At 41.7% G+C, this 13,887-nt stretch overlaps 1 protein-coding gene across 2 annotated transcripts in view; it reads left to right on the top strand.

Annotated features, from left to right (window-relative positions):
* The window catches only part of LOC115142816 (plexin-B1-like), a 115,308-nt gene that overhangs the window by 21,738 nt on the left and 79,683 nt on the right, over nt 1–13,887 (top strand). The window contains exon 2 of one of the 2 annotated variants that reach the window (XM_029682579.2): nt 5,387–5,430. The exons of the other annotated variant lie outside the window; for it this stretch is intronic. The gene's annotated coding sequence lies outside the window, so the exon portion shown is untranslated. The remainder of the gene's footprint in view (nt 1–5,386; nt 5,431–13,887) is intronic. 2 annotated transcript variants of the gene reach the window in all.

Raw genomic sequence — 13,887 nt, 5'->3', positions numbered from 1 at the left:
GACTTTTTTATTTGATTTTTATTTCACCTTTTATTTAACCAGGTAGGCTAGTTGAGAACAAGTTCTCATTTGCAACTGCAACCTGGCCAAGATAAAGCATAGCAGTGTGAACAGACAACACAGAGTTACACATGGAGTAAACAATTAACAAGTCAAACACAGTAGAAAAAAAGAGTATATAGACTTTGTGTGCAAAGGGCATGAGGAGGTAGGCGAATAATTACAATTTTGCAGATTAACACTGGAGTGATAAATGATCAGATGGTCATGTACAGGTAGATATATTGGTGTGCAGAAAAGTAAAAAAAAATAAAAACAGTATGGGGATGAGGTAGTTAAAATTGGGTGGGCTATTTACCGATAGACTATGTACAGCTGCAGCGATCGATTAGCTGCTCAGATAGCAGATGTTTGAAATTGGTGAGGGAGATAAGTCTCCAACTTCAGTAATTAAAAAAAAATATATATATATTTTTTGCAATTCGTTCCAGTCACAGGCAGCAGAGAACTGGAACGAAAGGCGGCCAAATGAGGTGTTGGCTTTAGGGATGATCAGTGAGATACACCTGCTGGAGCGCGTGCTACGGGTGGGTGTTGCCATCGTGACCAGTGAACTGAGATAAGGCGGAGCTTTACCTAGCATGGTCAGGCCACTGGAGAAAGGTCAATGTGTTGTTCAAAATTCAGTGGTTGGTTGTAGGCCAGAGAAACCACTGCCTGATCTGACAACTGCACGAACAACACTGTTTTTAGCTCCTCCAATTTAGATTGATCCTGGATTGGCTCTCGCTCAGTTGTTAACTTTGACCTCTGGAGATGTCTGAGGGGTGGGGGTGGGACAGGCAGAAGGACGTTGACCTCTTCCCCCGGGAAGTTAGAACAGCATTGGTAATGAAAGGAGGCAGATGAGACCCAGCTGATAAATGGGGCTGTGTGTGTGTGCAGCAGGCAAAATGCATGCAGACGCGCAATAATGCATCTTCTTTTCAACTTACTAAACATGGAAGCATGCTAAAGTGAATTGGAGATTTTGCACACACATACCATGTGTCACTGTCAGATTCAAATGGTCAGCTTACTCCCAGTGCATGCCATTACGGATATGCAAAGGAAACTTGATATAGGCTATAGGCTAATGGTTCATTTTGACTGAGAGCATTCATTTAAGCATTCATTAAGTTGAATTGTTTTCTATCACAGAAACGCATTCATCCCCGATCTCATCAAAGTGAGTGGAGAAGCCCATTCTCTCCCAGTTTCTCATTATGTAGTAACGTGAGTAATCCTGGTTAGAGCTTCACATTGCTGCAGAATCACGGCCAATGAGAATTCTCATATCTTTCTGATGAAGTCAAGTAGCCTCCACTAATTGCCCGTGGGCCTCCCTGACTCACCCACGATGCTATATAGTGTACTCTCATTTAATAAACTGAAGCCTCAATGGCCTCCACTGAAGCCTCAATGGTCCTTTTGTTATGTTTGTTTTGGTGGACTGTGACTGCGTTGGCATAACCTTTGTGGAGTTTGGGGAGGCGATAACGTATTGTTAGTTCGGGAAGGAAGCAATTAGGATAGCATCAGCCGCATGCCAAGTGGCTGGAGAGGACAAGCCCTTTTAGACAGGATGCCGTGGAGTTATATTTGGGACCCTTTTATCCTCTGCTTGAGAGGAAAAAACTAACCGTATATATATTTTTTTGTAATTAATTATAGCCCCACTCTGGCCAAAGAAACACGGTCATTGGAGGTTTAGGAGCAACAGCTTAACCACGCAAGAAATGGTGGCATTGTTGGTTTTGATGACGTTGTGTTATTTCCCCTCAGGTTTTGATGTGCTAGGGGAATGTGTGTGTGTGTGTGTTCCAACCCCGCCAGAGGAAGAATAGAGAAGCTGGTAGAGTGTGTGCAAATAGCTAGTACGGGAAAACCGTTGACATTTAATACTACATCTTATGATTCATATAATCAACAAATTGTATGCTCATTTTCAGTACTTTATTGACTTTGCTGATGATTTATAGAAAATACACTTTAGAATGTTCTCTTTTTGAAGTCTCATTTTCTCACAGCAGCCTTTTATATTGAAGGTTCCAAGCTACTATGAGGAAACCACTTTTTCCCCCCAGCTTTTTATGACCAACTAGTTTTCTGAAGTGCCGTCTGGTGGCAGTAATATTTTATTTTCTCTGTATGTCTGACCTGATTTACTTCGAGTTATCCCTATTCGGCCCGGTTAAAAAAAGCCTTGTTTATTTGGAGTGCCAGCCATGTTTGAGAGGGCTTTCAGTACAATGAGTGCGATGTCAACCCCCCACAGTGTGTGTGTGTAAGGGTACAATTACCCCTCTGTTTAGCGCTGGTGACCCCAAATTTTGGCAGGGGTGAGTGAAACACGCTATGTCACTAGTTGAGTCACTGTACAGTCTCAAACGATGGGAAGTCTTGTGGAAATGGGTCCAGTTCATTTCATGGCCACAATGGGACCCATTAAGCTTGACATTAAAGTGTGGTGTGGTGTTTTACAACTGCCTCTACACAATTCTATCAAGCTCAACGGGTCCAATTCTACAACATACCATTTCCTACCTGCCAGAGGTAGTCAACCTCTGACAATACAATATGTGCACTGTGTAGATCTATAACTAATGCTCACTCTTACTCTTTCTGATAAGGTTGTTTGTAGACTGTATGCTCAACCTGAGGGACTATTGTGCTACTAATCCTTGAATGGGGAGTCCTATATAGAAAACAAACAAGTTCTTAGATGACAATATTTCCCAGCTCAGTCCCCAACGAATCGCATGAATCGCAACCCCGCCCCCCAACCAAAGAACATTCAATATGTATCCAAGAGTTCTCCATTTGTCTTCATTTAGACGTCAACTCAGGCCCTAGTTGTCATAGTGTAGGTCAGTGATTTTTAAATGAACCCATTATATGACTGAGCGACTCCGTTTGTGCTTGCCTCACCTGAGGGGAAGCGTCGCACAACAAGACCTGACAGATCCAGGAATGGGAAGTTCCAGGAATGAGCCGGAGCTCAGCTGACAGGCCACAGGGTTTCCTGGGTTTTAGAAGCGTCATCGTGGCAATGAGAATTGTAAGACAGCAGATGCTACTGCAGTGCAGACCTCTGGGCAGAAACATATAGTTTACTTACCACTTTCTCTTTTTACAACTTGGAGGGATTTCTGGAGATTGTCCCCAGGTTTGACCAAATGTTGGCCTGGTATATAGGCAGCATTCCTTGACAATGGCTGTCATTTTGAACTCCTGGGTAGGAGAAGTGAATAATATTCCTTACAAGTATCTAAGATGAATGAATGAAGTCCACAATGTGATTGCAAGTAATTATTTTGTCCGGGAATAAGATTAATCTGGGTCTGGGAAACCGGCCATCTGAAGTTGTTTAGTCTGGTTAGTCTTCTTTGATACATTTTTTTGCTTGGTGTCGCGAAATCACAGCGCTAAGTGATAGTCTGTTTGAAACTAGTGAGCTTCACTCTGGTCTACTCCGTCTGTTTTGTTTGGTTGATAACTTAACATGTAGACTCGTTCCTAACTGGTAACTGACCTGGTTATAACTCAATATTCCCGGTCATTCTCTGATCAAGGGCATGTGTGAGTCTTTTTAAAAGCACTACGATGTGCCATGTTTCATGTTCCGCCAGACCTCTCTTCTGTGGTTGTCAGTCATCTGCCTTTTTGAAAGTGACCTTTTGGTTACGCTCTGCTCCTCTGTGTTCAGCATGGCTTTTGTTGTCATCGCCGACAAAGGCTGCCTTGCCCTATTTGTGTAGGCTTCACCTAGGCAGCATGATGATGTATCATTCAAGTCAAACATTTAACAGGTTTAGGTCCAGCCAGCAGAAAACAATATTTCGGAAAGACCCCTTAACTTTTTCCACATTCTGTTAAATTACAGCCTCATTCCAAAATAGATTAAAGAAATAAAAATCCTCTGATCTACACACAATATGCCATATTGACAAAGCGAAAACAGGTTTTTATGAATGTTTACAAATCTATAATAAACTAAAACATAACTTATTTACGCAAGTATTCAGACCCTTTGCTATGAGACTCAACTGAGCTCAGGTGCACCCTGTTTCCATTGATCCTACTTGAGATGTTTCTACAGCTTGGAGTTCACCTTAGTAAATTCAATTGATTGAACATGATTTGGAAAGGCACACACCTGTCTATATAAGGTCCCACAGTTGACAGTGCATGTCAGAGCAAAAACCAATTGTCTGTAGAGCTCCAAAAAATGTCTGCAGCATTGGAGGACCCCAAGAAAACAGTGGCCTCCATTTTTAGTTTGGAACCACCAAGACTCTTCCTAGAACTGGCTGTCCGGCCAAACTTTGCAATCGGGAGAGAAGGGCCTTGGTTAGGGAGGTGACCAAGAAGTACAACCATCTCTGCAGCACTCCACCAATCAGGCCTTTATGGTAGAGTGGCCAGACGGAAGCCACTCCTCAGTAAAAGGCACATGACAACCCACTTGGAGTTTGACAAAAGGCACCTGTAGACTCTCATACCACGAGAAACAAGGTTCTCTGGTCTGATGAAACCAGGATTGAACTCTTTGGCCTGAAAGCCAAGCGTCATGTCTGGAGGAAACCTGGCACCATCCCTATGGTGAAGCATGGTGGTGGCTGCATCATGCTCTGGGGATGTTTTTCAGTGGCAGGGACTGGGAGACTAGTCAGGATCAAGGCAAAGATGGACAGAGCAAAGTACAGAGGTCCTTGATGAAAACCTTCTCCAGAGCGCTCAGGACCTCTGACTAGGGTGAATGTTCACCTTCCAACAGGACAACGACCCTAAGCACCCAGCCAAGACAACGCAGGAGTGGCTTTGGGACAAGTCTCAATGTCCTTGAGTGGCCCAGCCAGAGCCCGGACTTGAATCCAATCAAACATCTCTGTAGAGACTTGAAAATAGCTGTGCAGCAACCCACCCAACCTGACAGAGCTTGACGATATGCAGGTCAGAATGGGAGAAACTCCCCAAATACAAGTGGGCCAAGCTTATAGTGTCATACCCAAGAAGACTCTGCTGTAATCGCTGCCAAAGTTGCTTCAACAAATTACTGAGTAAAGGGTACTCATGTGAATCTCATATTTCAGTTTTTCATTTTTGTAATACTTTTTCAAAAGATTCTACATACCTGTTTTTTGCTTTGTCATTATGGGGTGTTGTGTAGATTGACGGGGAGTGTGGCAATTAACCAAGTTTAGAATAAGGCTGTAATGTAACAATATTGTACTTAACCACGCATAGGTAGTGTTGACCTGAACAACATTTGCATGTTTTAATCATCAAGTCTTTTTGGTTTTAACTTTAATCTCCTCTCTTCTCCATCCTTTGTTTTGAACAGGTACACATGGGGATCCAGGAAGTGTAATTCCGGCACGTTGGAATGTAAGTGAAGGAACAGTAGAACTTGTAATTCTACAGGGACGAGCCCTAAGGCTCTGTCTGTTTCGGATGCATGGACTGACAGGAAGGAATACTGTGGGAATGGAAGGGCATGTTCACACATTAAAACATGTCCGCCTTGTCCTCCTCTACCATTTCTCTATTTGCAGTTATTTTCAATTTTATAAACCGTATTGATTATTGGGACAGTGAAGCATTTTTCTTATTTTTGTCTCTATACTTCGAAAGTTTGGATTTCAAATCAAACGATGACCATGAGGTTAAAGTGCAGAGTCAACTTTTGATTTTAGGGTATTTTTTTAATCAATATCGGGTGAACCGTTTAGAAATGTCAGCACTTTTTATATATAGTCCACCCCTTTTAGGGTAGCAAAAGTATTGGGACAAATTCTCTTATGTGTAGTGAAGTATTTGGTCCCATATTCATAGCACACTATGACTACATCAAGCTTTGACTACAAATGTGTTGGATGCATTTGCTGTTTGTTTTGGTTTTGTTTCAAATTGAATTGTGAATAACGATGTGCGACAAAGTTACAAATGCACAAATTTCACCCCCCCCCAAAATACAAAATAATGCTAACCTCCCCTGTTATAGTAGTGTTGAGAGCTTAGCATGTCTTGGGGGTATGATACTTGTGTGGCTAACTTTCTCACTCATCATTTTTCACAATTCATTCAGGACCATCCGTAATCATGGCAGCATCCACATTATTGTAGAAGTTTTTAGAAACATATTATATTCTTATTTAACAAAAAAGTGACCCCAAAATGACATTATTTACCATTTAAGTTCTTTTGGGCACACAATATGAAACACAACCAAAAACAAAGAGCAAATGCATCCAACAAATGTGTAGAGTCACAAGCTTGATGTAGACATTGTGTGCCATGAATATGGGACCAAATACAACACTTTTTACTACTTTAATACACGTGTAAGTGAATTTGTCCCAATACATTTGGTCTACTACAATGGGGAAAATATAAACAAAAAGTGCTGTCATTTATAAACTGTTCACATGATATGGATGAAAATACCCTCAAATGAAAGCTTTTGATTTCAAATCTAAACATTTGGAATATCGGTCCCAAAGAAGGAAAAATGCCTCACTCTCCCACAGTGGAGGTTCCTTAGAGAATGAAGGGGATGACCATCCTCCTCAGTGAATTTTAAAACATATAGTGAAACATTAAAGTTATCCTTATTAGAAAAAACAATACTAAATATTTTCACGTCACCAAATCATTTATTAAAGCACACTGTTTTGCAATGAAGGTCTACAGTAGCCTCAGCAGCACACTGTAGGGTAGCACCATGGTGTAGTCCAGAGGACAGCTAGCTTCTGTCCTCCTCTGAGAACATTGACTTCAATAAAAAACCTAGGAGACTCATGGTTCTCAACCCCTTTCATAGACTTACACAGTAATTATGACAACTTCCGGAGGATGATTCGATACATGGGCTTTGTTACAATACAGGAATGATACAATTTAAACAATTTGGTTTGATTAGAGAACAAATCAATGTGATTCCATCTGAAGCACTTTACATTTTGTTGCACAAACACATTCATTTTCCATTCTGCTGATGGAGCTCACAAGCTGGGCCTCTCTGAGCTTGATCTGTCTGACCTAACTTGTGTTTCTGTGTAAATGATGTATGTGTATGTATTATGTAGGGGCCTGATCTGAGCCACAAAGGAGACTAGGCATCTACCACCCCACTACCTCTGTCAGATTAGGGGGGCAATGTAGTATGTTGTGTCCCCCCACTTTGGTTCTGAAATCAGCTTCACCCACTAACTTTTGCAGATTTAGTGTTTGAGCAAGTAATGTATCAATATTTATCATCTACAAATGAGCTATGGCATAGCCAATAAATAGCACAACTTTGGATTTCACCTCCATCTCAAAATCGAATATTAGTTGACGTTTTTAGTGAGTTTCTTTTCTCCTCCTGCTTTGTGCAGTGCAGTGCGCCTCGCAATGTGATTGCTGTCCTGGTTTTGAAATGATCAACTTTACCCTGATCATAGACACTGATTTGTTTTTCAAGCAAATCTAGCAAAACTATTGCTGATGGTGAACCTGAACAATCAAAATAAAATATATTATTAGCCCCATTTAGCAGGTAGCCTAGTGTAACCAGATGAGAGTTGTCTCTGGTAGCTTGCTTTTATTCTTGGTAAAACACCATTTTCAATAGCACATAGATGACAATAACTTAGCAAATTACATAGGCTGTCACTCAATAAAGCCTAATAGTGTATCTGGCAAGCCGTTTGATTGGCTGAAGGTGCCACGCAGATGTGTGTAGGGCTGTTCAGCATGTAAGGCTGGGCACAGTGCAGTTTGATTTAAGCTACTGCTATTGCCTGGAGGTTATTCAGCATGCAAAATGACTTGTAGATCAATGACTGTCAACACAGTTACACGCTTAATTTAACACCTGAAGGAAGACTCATCAGTTTCGGGAAGGGAGAAAGAAAGTACTATGAGCAACAACAAAGAAATGTGACTCTGATTTTGTAAAATTTTAATTGATTTTCTGATGCATGCTACATTTGAGTCAGTCTGGGGCTCTGCGGACTGACGCAGTCCTATCTTACGCATCAGACCCAGATTCAAATGTTTATCGGGGAATCGTTAGGAAGCAGACATGGTGCCCAGATCTTCCAGAACGTGATTTCTGATGTTATTTTGGTAGAAAGTCCAATTGTAAACCGGGCAGTGCCCATTGTGGCAACATAAATAACTGTTATGACTTTCGAGACATTTCCTCTAATTCATCTGAATTATACAAATCGCTCAGTGCCTAGGAATAGAGTTTCCTACCCACTGGTGACAAGTCCACTTCCACCAACCACATGCCAACGCATTCAGCAGCTATTTAAAGTGTCCACGTCTGGTCCCGATTACCTCTCCAAAGCAGAGGCTTTGGTCGCTTTGTGGACCAAAGAGCCCTCCTTCAGTAGCTTTTATCCGTTTGTTTTCATATTTCCCTTCCCTTTTGGTTAGTGCTCTTCCCTTATTCTCCTTCTCGCCATTGCCCCTTTTGGCCAAGCCAAGGATTATAAAACATTTTCCTTCCATGCTGAACTTGGTTATGTAAACTCACCTCTTGAATCCCCCTCCTTGATTCCACCCTGTCCAAGTTGCCATTTTGCCAGGCCCCATCCTACGAGGACAAGCTCCCACAAAGTGTTTTGATTACATTGTGAAATAGGATCAGGGACATTTTTTTTCTTCTCCCCCAGGCTGGCCGTGTGGCTAAAAGGGGTGGAGGGGGGAGGAGGTGCAGAGAGAGCGAGGATTGAAGGCGGATGCGTGGGAGGAGGCTGTTGTGGTGGAACCCAGAGGGTTGTAGTGTGCGAGTGTGTGTAAGCTGTTAGCGCCTCCTAACCTCTCCCCATGCCCCTTGTGGCAAAGCAGCTGTTTGAATTACACAGAAAACCACCATTATGTCTCAGCAACCATATCCGTTTTATTCCAAAAATGTTCTTTATTGCCCATCTTAACCCCATTATTCAACTTTTTCCCCACAAAAGCCAAACCATTGAGGAAACAATTGGGAAACACTGACCTTTTTCCATTAAGCTCCCTTGGATCGTTCGGGACGCTAGCATCCCACCTCGCCAACAGGCAGTGAAATTACAGGGCGCCAAATTCATAATTAAAATTCCTCAACCATAAGTATTTTACACCATTTTAAAGATACACCTCTCGTTAATCCAACCACAGTGTCTGATTTCAAAAAGGCTTTTCAACGAAAGCAGAACATATCATTATGTTAGGTCAGCAACTAGTCACAGAAAGCATTCAGCCATTTTCCAACCAAAGAGAGGTCACAAAAAGCAGAAATATAGATAAAATGAATCACTAACCTTTGACGATCTTCATCAGATGACACTCCCAGGACTCAATGTTACACAATACATGTATGTTTTGTTCGATCAAGTTCATATTTCTATCCAAAAACCTCTGTTTACATTGGCGCATGTTCAGAAATGCCTCCAAAACATCCAGAGAAATTGCAGAGCCACATCAAATAACAGAAATACTCATCATAAACATTGATGAAAGATACATAGAATTAAAGATGAACTTGTTGTTAATGCAACAGCTGTGTCAGATTTTTAAAAAAGCTTTACGGCAAAAGCACAATATTCAATCATCTGAGAACAACGTTCAGCCACAAAAGCAAGCAATACAGTTACCCGCCAAGTTGTGGAGTCAACAAAAGTCATAAATAGCATTATAAATCTTCACTTACCTTTGCTGATCTTCGTCGGAATGCACTCCCAGCACTCCCACTTCCACAATAAATTTTAGTTTTGTTCGATTATGTCCAAATACCTCAGTTTTGTTCGCGTTTAGTTCACTATTCCAAAGGCACAATGCGCGAGCGCAAAATCCAGACAAAGTCAAGAGTTCCATTACAGTTTGTAGAAACATGTCAAATGATGTTTACAATCAATCCTTTAGGTCTTTTTATAATAAATCTTCAATAATATTCCAACCGGACAATAGCGTATTCATTACAGAGGAAAACGAAGGAACCCGCGTGACCACACAGTAAACAACTGATTGGCCTCCGCCTAGTCCACTTGTTGAAACAGCTCTTATTTGACACCCTTCCACAATAGAAGTCAAACAACTTTCTAAAGACTGTTGACATCTGCTGAAAGCCTTGGGAAGTGCAATCTGGCCCCATAGACACAGCATATTGGATAGGCAATCACTTAAATGAAACTACAAACCTCAGATTTCCCACTTCCTGGTTGGATTTATCTCAGGTTTTTGCCTACCATATGAGTTCTGTTATACTCACAGACATCATTCAAACAGTTTTAGAAACTTCAGAGTGTTTTCTATCCAATACTACTAAGGATATGCATATATTAGCATCTAGGACAGAGTAGCAGGCAGTTTACTCAGGGCACCTTATTCATCCAAGCTACTCAATACTACCCCCTTGTCACCAAGAAGTTAACTCCCTTCCATGTATTCTATGGCAACAAGTGTCATCGTGAAAAAACAAAAACAACGTATTGTTCTTGGTTCAGTAATCCCTTTTCCACTTCTCTTTCTCATTGCCTGGTTAGCCAAACTCTGGAAACATTAAATCAGACATTTGTCCGGCGGGTCGCTCTCACAGGTTATCACGAGGAACTTTTTCTCTCCATTAGTTCCCTCAACTCTCAGCACGGTCATTATACTGGTAGCGGCACTCAGGCAAGCCTATGATTTTGAGCACCGTTTAAACAGTGCTTCACTCACACAAGCCTGTGGCCTTGGGGCATGTGCCTTATCAATGTCTACTTTTTCACTGAGATTTGTCTGGGAGGGGAGTGATGTTATGGTAGCCTGTCATTTTGATTGAGGGAGTGATGTTATGGTAGTTGGGAGGGGTTATGGGAGTTGTAAGGGGTGCGTGTTGGTGGCAGGGAATCAGGCGCAGGAGAACGAATTTTGTTTAATAAATGCTGACCAAAATCCAAAATAACAAAGTGGGTACAAAACCCGTCGCACACCAACACTAAATAGCACATCACATACAAACTAAACAATCTCTGACAAGGACATGAGGGGAAACAGAGGGTTAAATGCACAACATGTAATTGTTGGGATTGGAACCAGGTGTGAAGGAAGACAAGACAAAACCAATGGAAAATGAAAAATGGATCATTGATGGCTAGAAGGTTGGCGACGTCGACCGCCGAACACCGCCCGAACAAGGAGAGGGACCGACTTCGGCGAAAGTCGTGACAAGCGTGTCATTTTGATTGAGGGAGTGATGTTTTTGTTGACCATCTGGACCTTCTATATCCAGTAGCTCTCCTGGAGCCCAACACAACAATGCCCTGCCTCTGTGTGTTTACTTAGTTGCTCATCTCTCTCACACACACACTCGCACTATGTCCTCCTTAAACATACATGCACACAGCTTTCAGTTTTACATTGTTAATGATTACTGCAATTTTGGGGTTAGAGCTGGCAAGAAAGGAATTTTGGGCATGTGACATTGAAAGTTGAAACGTCGCTTCACCGTGCCGTCTCTTTTTTTAATCTCGCTCTCAACACCCATCCAAACACACTTGTTTGAGTATTTTGTTTGGTTCCATAATTTGAGAAAACAGAAATAAATATAAATATATATATATATATATATATAAATATATATATGTGTGTGTGTGTGACAACTAAGGAGTCAGTTTCTTACAATCAAGGATACAGAATAAAGCACCACACCATACAAAGACACACTCCCACTCCCAAAGCGAACCGGAGATGAGCAGCTGAGCATTAGATTACAGGGAAATGATCAGCCAGAGTAGACCGGTAACCAGCAGCCACACTACACTGCAGGGTTAGCTGTGTGTGTCCTTGTTTACGCACCTGAACTTTTATCGCAAGCAGAGAGAGACTTCACTGAACATCATACACCTGGTCTAGACACTACCATAACCGCAGTCCCATACCACTGACAACCAGACCGTGTAATTGTGTCATTTTTAAAACCCATTGCACATTTTTACTTTAGGATGGGTCTTTTTAGGAACAATAAACAACAACAGCGGATACCATGAGATGGAATAGGTCGATACGGCAGCAGTGTATTGTCCTGAACTGTGTCCTGTGATTTGAGGTAGGGGAATGATATGCAAAGTATGGTGGAGCTCAATCTGCTCCGTCTACTCACCATGTGTGGTTTCAGTCGGGTGATTTTGATTTAAAATGGCATTTTGTGTAACCGAGCGCCATGCCAAGCTCCATGATGGCCGCTATGTGCCTTGTTTTGGCAGTCCTGTTCAACTCATGACAAAGGCAGGGCGTTTTGGTAACCTAGCCTTCTTAAAATACCAAACCACTTCGTCACTCAGAGACTTGTGCGCACACAGCCTACTCACAGTACACACACTTCTCAGTCAGGCTCCATGGCCAAAGCAAACCTTTTTGTATTTGAACGGCATCAAACTGTGAGTGGAGAAGAGCGCTAGGGACAGTAGATTAAGTGGCCTCTAAGCGTATCAGAAATCTTAATTAACATTAGGGGGTTTGATAAGGAACTTTGGCGGTCAATCTCATGTTTATTTTTGCAGTCTGAGGTAGTGTCTGAACGGTGAGGTAACGGTCTGGAAGGAAGGCTAGTACTACTATCATAAATGTACTGCATTTACCTCCTTCTCTCAGAGACGTGTTATTGACGTGTTATTGGAAAGGTGGACTGTGCAGTTTATACACTCAACTCTGAGGACCATAGAATTAAAGGCACTATTTGGATTGAATTTCGCTTGTCTCAATCGTTGTGGCATTTTTTCACGGCATGTTCTGTACTGTGGGAAACATTTATCTACTGTATACTGCACTGTATAATGGTTTGAATAGGAGCCGTTTCTCTTCACTCCTTATAGGTAGCACCAAGCTCTCTAACTAGCGTTTTAATAGGTGGTGGTAGTAGTACATTCATTAAACATTTTAGTCACACTACTAGCGTATTTCACAACATCCAATTTGAAATGGGAGAAACTGTTACCCACTTCAATGATTCTCACTCCCTTGTTGTGCAGAGAAATTTTCTTTGACACGCTCAGTAGAAATGTCTGACATTTTTCAGGTGTCTGTGTGATTGGGTGTATCAATAACAAAATTGCTTAGGCAGTGTGTGGACACCCTGGGAAATTGGCAATTCCGAAATGAAAGCTTCCACAGAACTAGACAACATGTGAGGCATTAACATAGTCTTATTGTTATCATTTGGGTCAATTTGACAGATTCCTTTTGATGACTGTTACACAAAATTATGCTGTCCTTTTTTTTAACCTGTGAAATGTCTGTTAGTAGTTTCTCTGGACAGACCAAAACAACACCTGCAAACAAACCCATTCTCATCACACATTCTTCTGTGTGTTTGTGGAGGTGAGAATTTAGCGTAATTCTGTTTTACTACTCAGACAAGGGACCGAAAGTATTGATGTAGGACTTGACTATAGGTGTAGAAAGTGGCCTATAATACTGACTGAGGTAAGATATAGACGGGGCGGCAGGTAGCCTAGTGGTTAGAGCATTGGACTAGTAACCAAGAGGTTGCAAGATCAAATCCCCGAGCTGACAAGTTCAAAATCTGTCGTTCTGCCCCTGAGCAAGGCAGTTAACCCACTGTTCCCCTAGGCCGTCATTTGAAAATAAGATTTTTTTTCTTAACTGACTTGCCTAGTTAAATAAAGGTAAAACAAAACATTAGACAAGCATGGCTTCGACACCAATCTGGAGTGTATGCTTCTAAAAGGATGTGGTCATTTCAGAAAGTTTCCCCCTAAGGGACCGTAATATGTGGTGGCCCATTTGTTTGGAAGGGCTGGTCTGTGTATTCTTTATTAGTCTGGTACTACCATATAGGGCCCTATAGAATCCACCTTGTGGAAAATGCAGACA

This window comes from Oncorhynchus nerka, linkage group LG15 (genome assembly GCF_034236695.1).
Source record: "Oncorhynchus nerka isolate Pitt River linkage group LG15, Oner_Uvic_2.0, whole genome shotgun sequence".
In the NCBI taxonomy this organism is placed as follows: domain Eukaryota; kingdom Metazoa; phylum Chordata; class Actinopteri; order Salmoniformes; family Salmonidae; genus Oncorhynchus; species Oncorhynchus nerka.
Note: the sequence above shows the minus strand (reverse complement) of the source record. Positions and strands in the feature narration are given on the sequence as shown.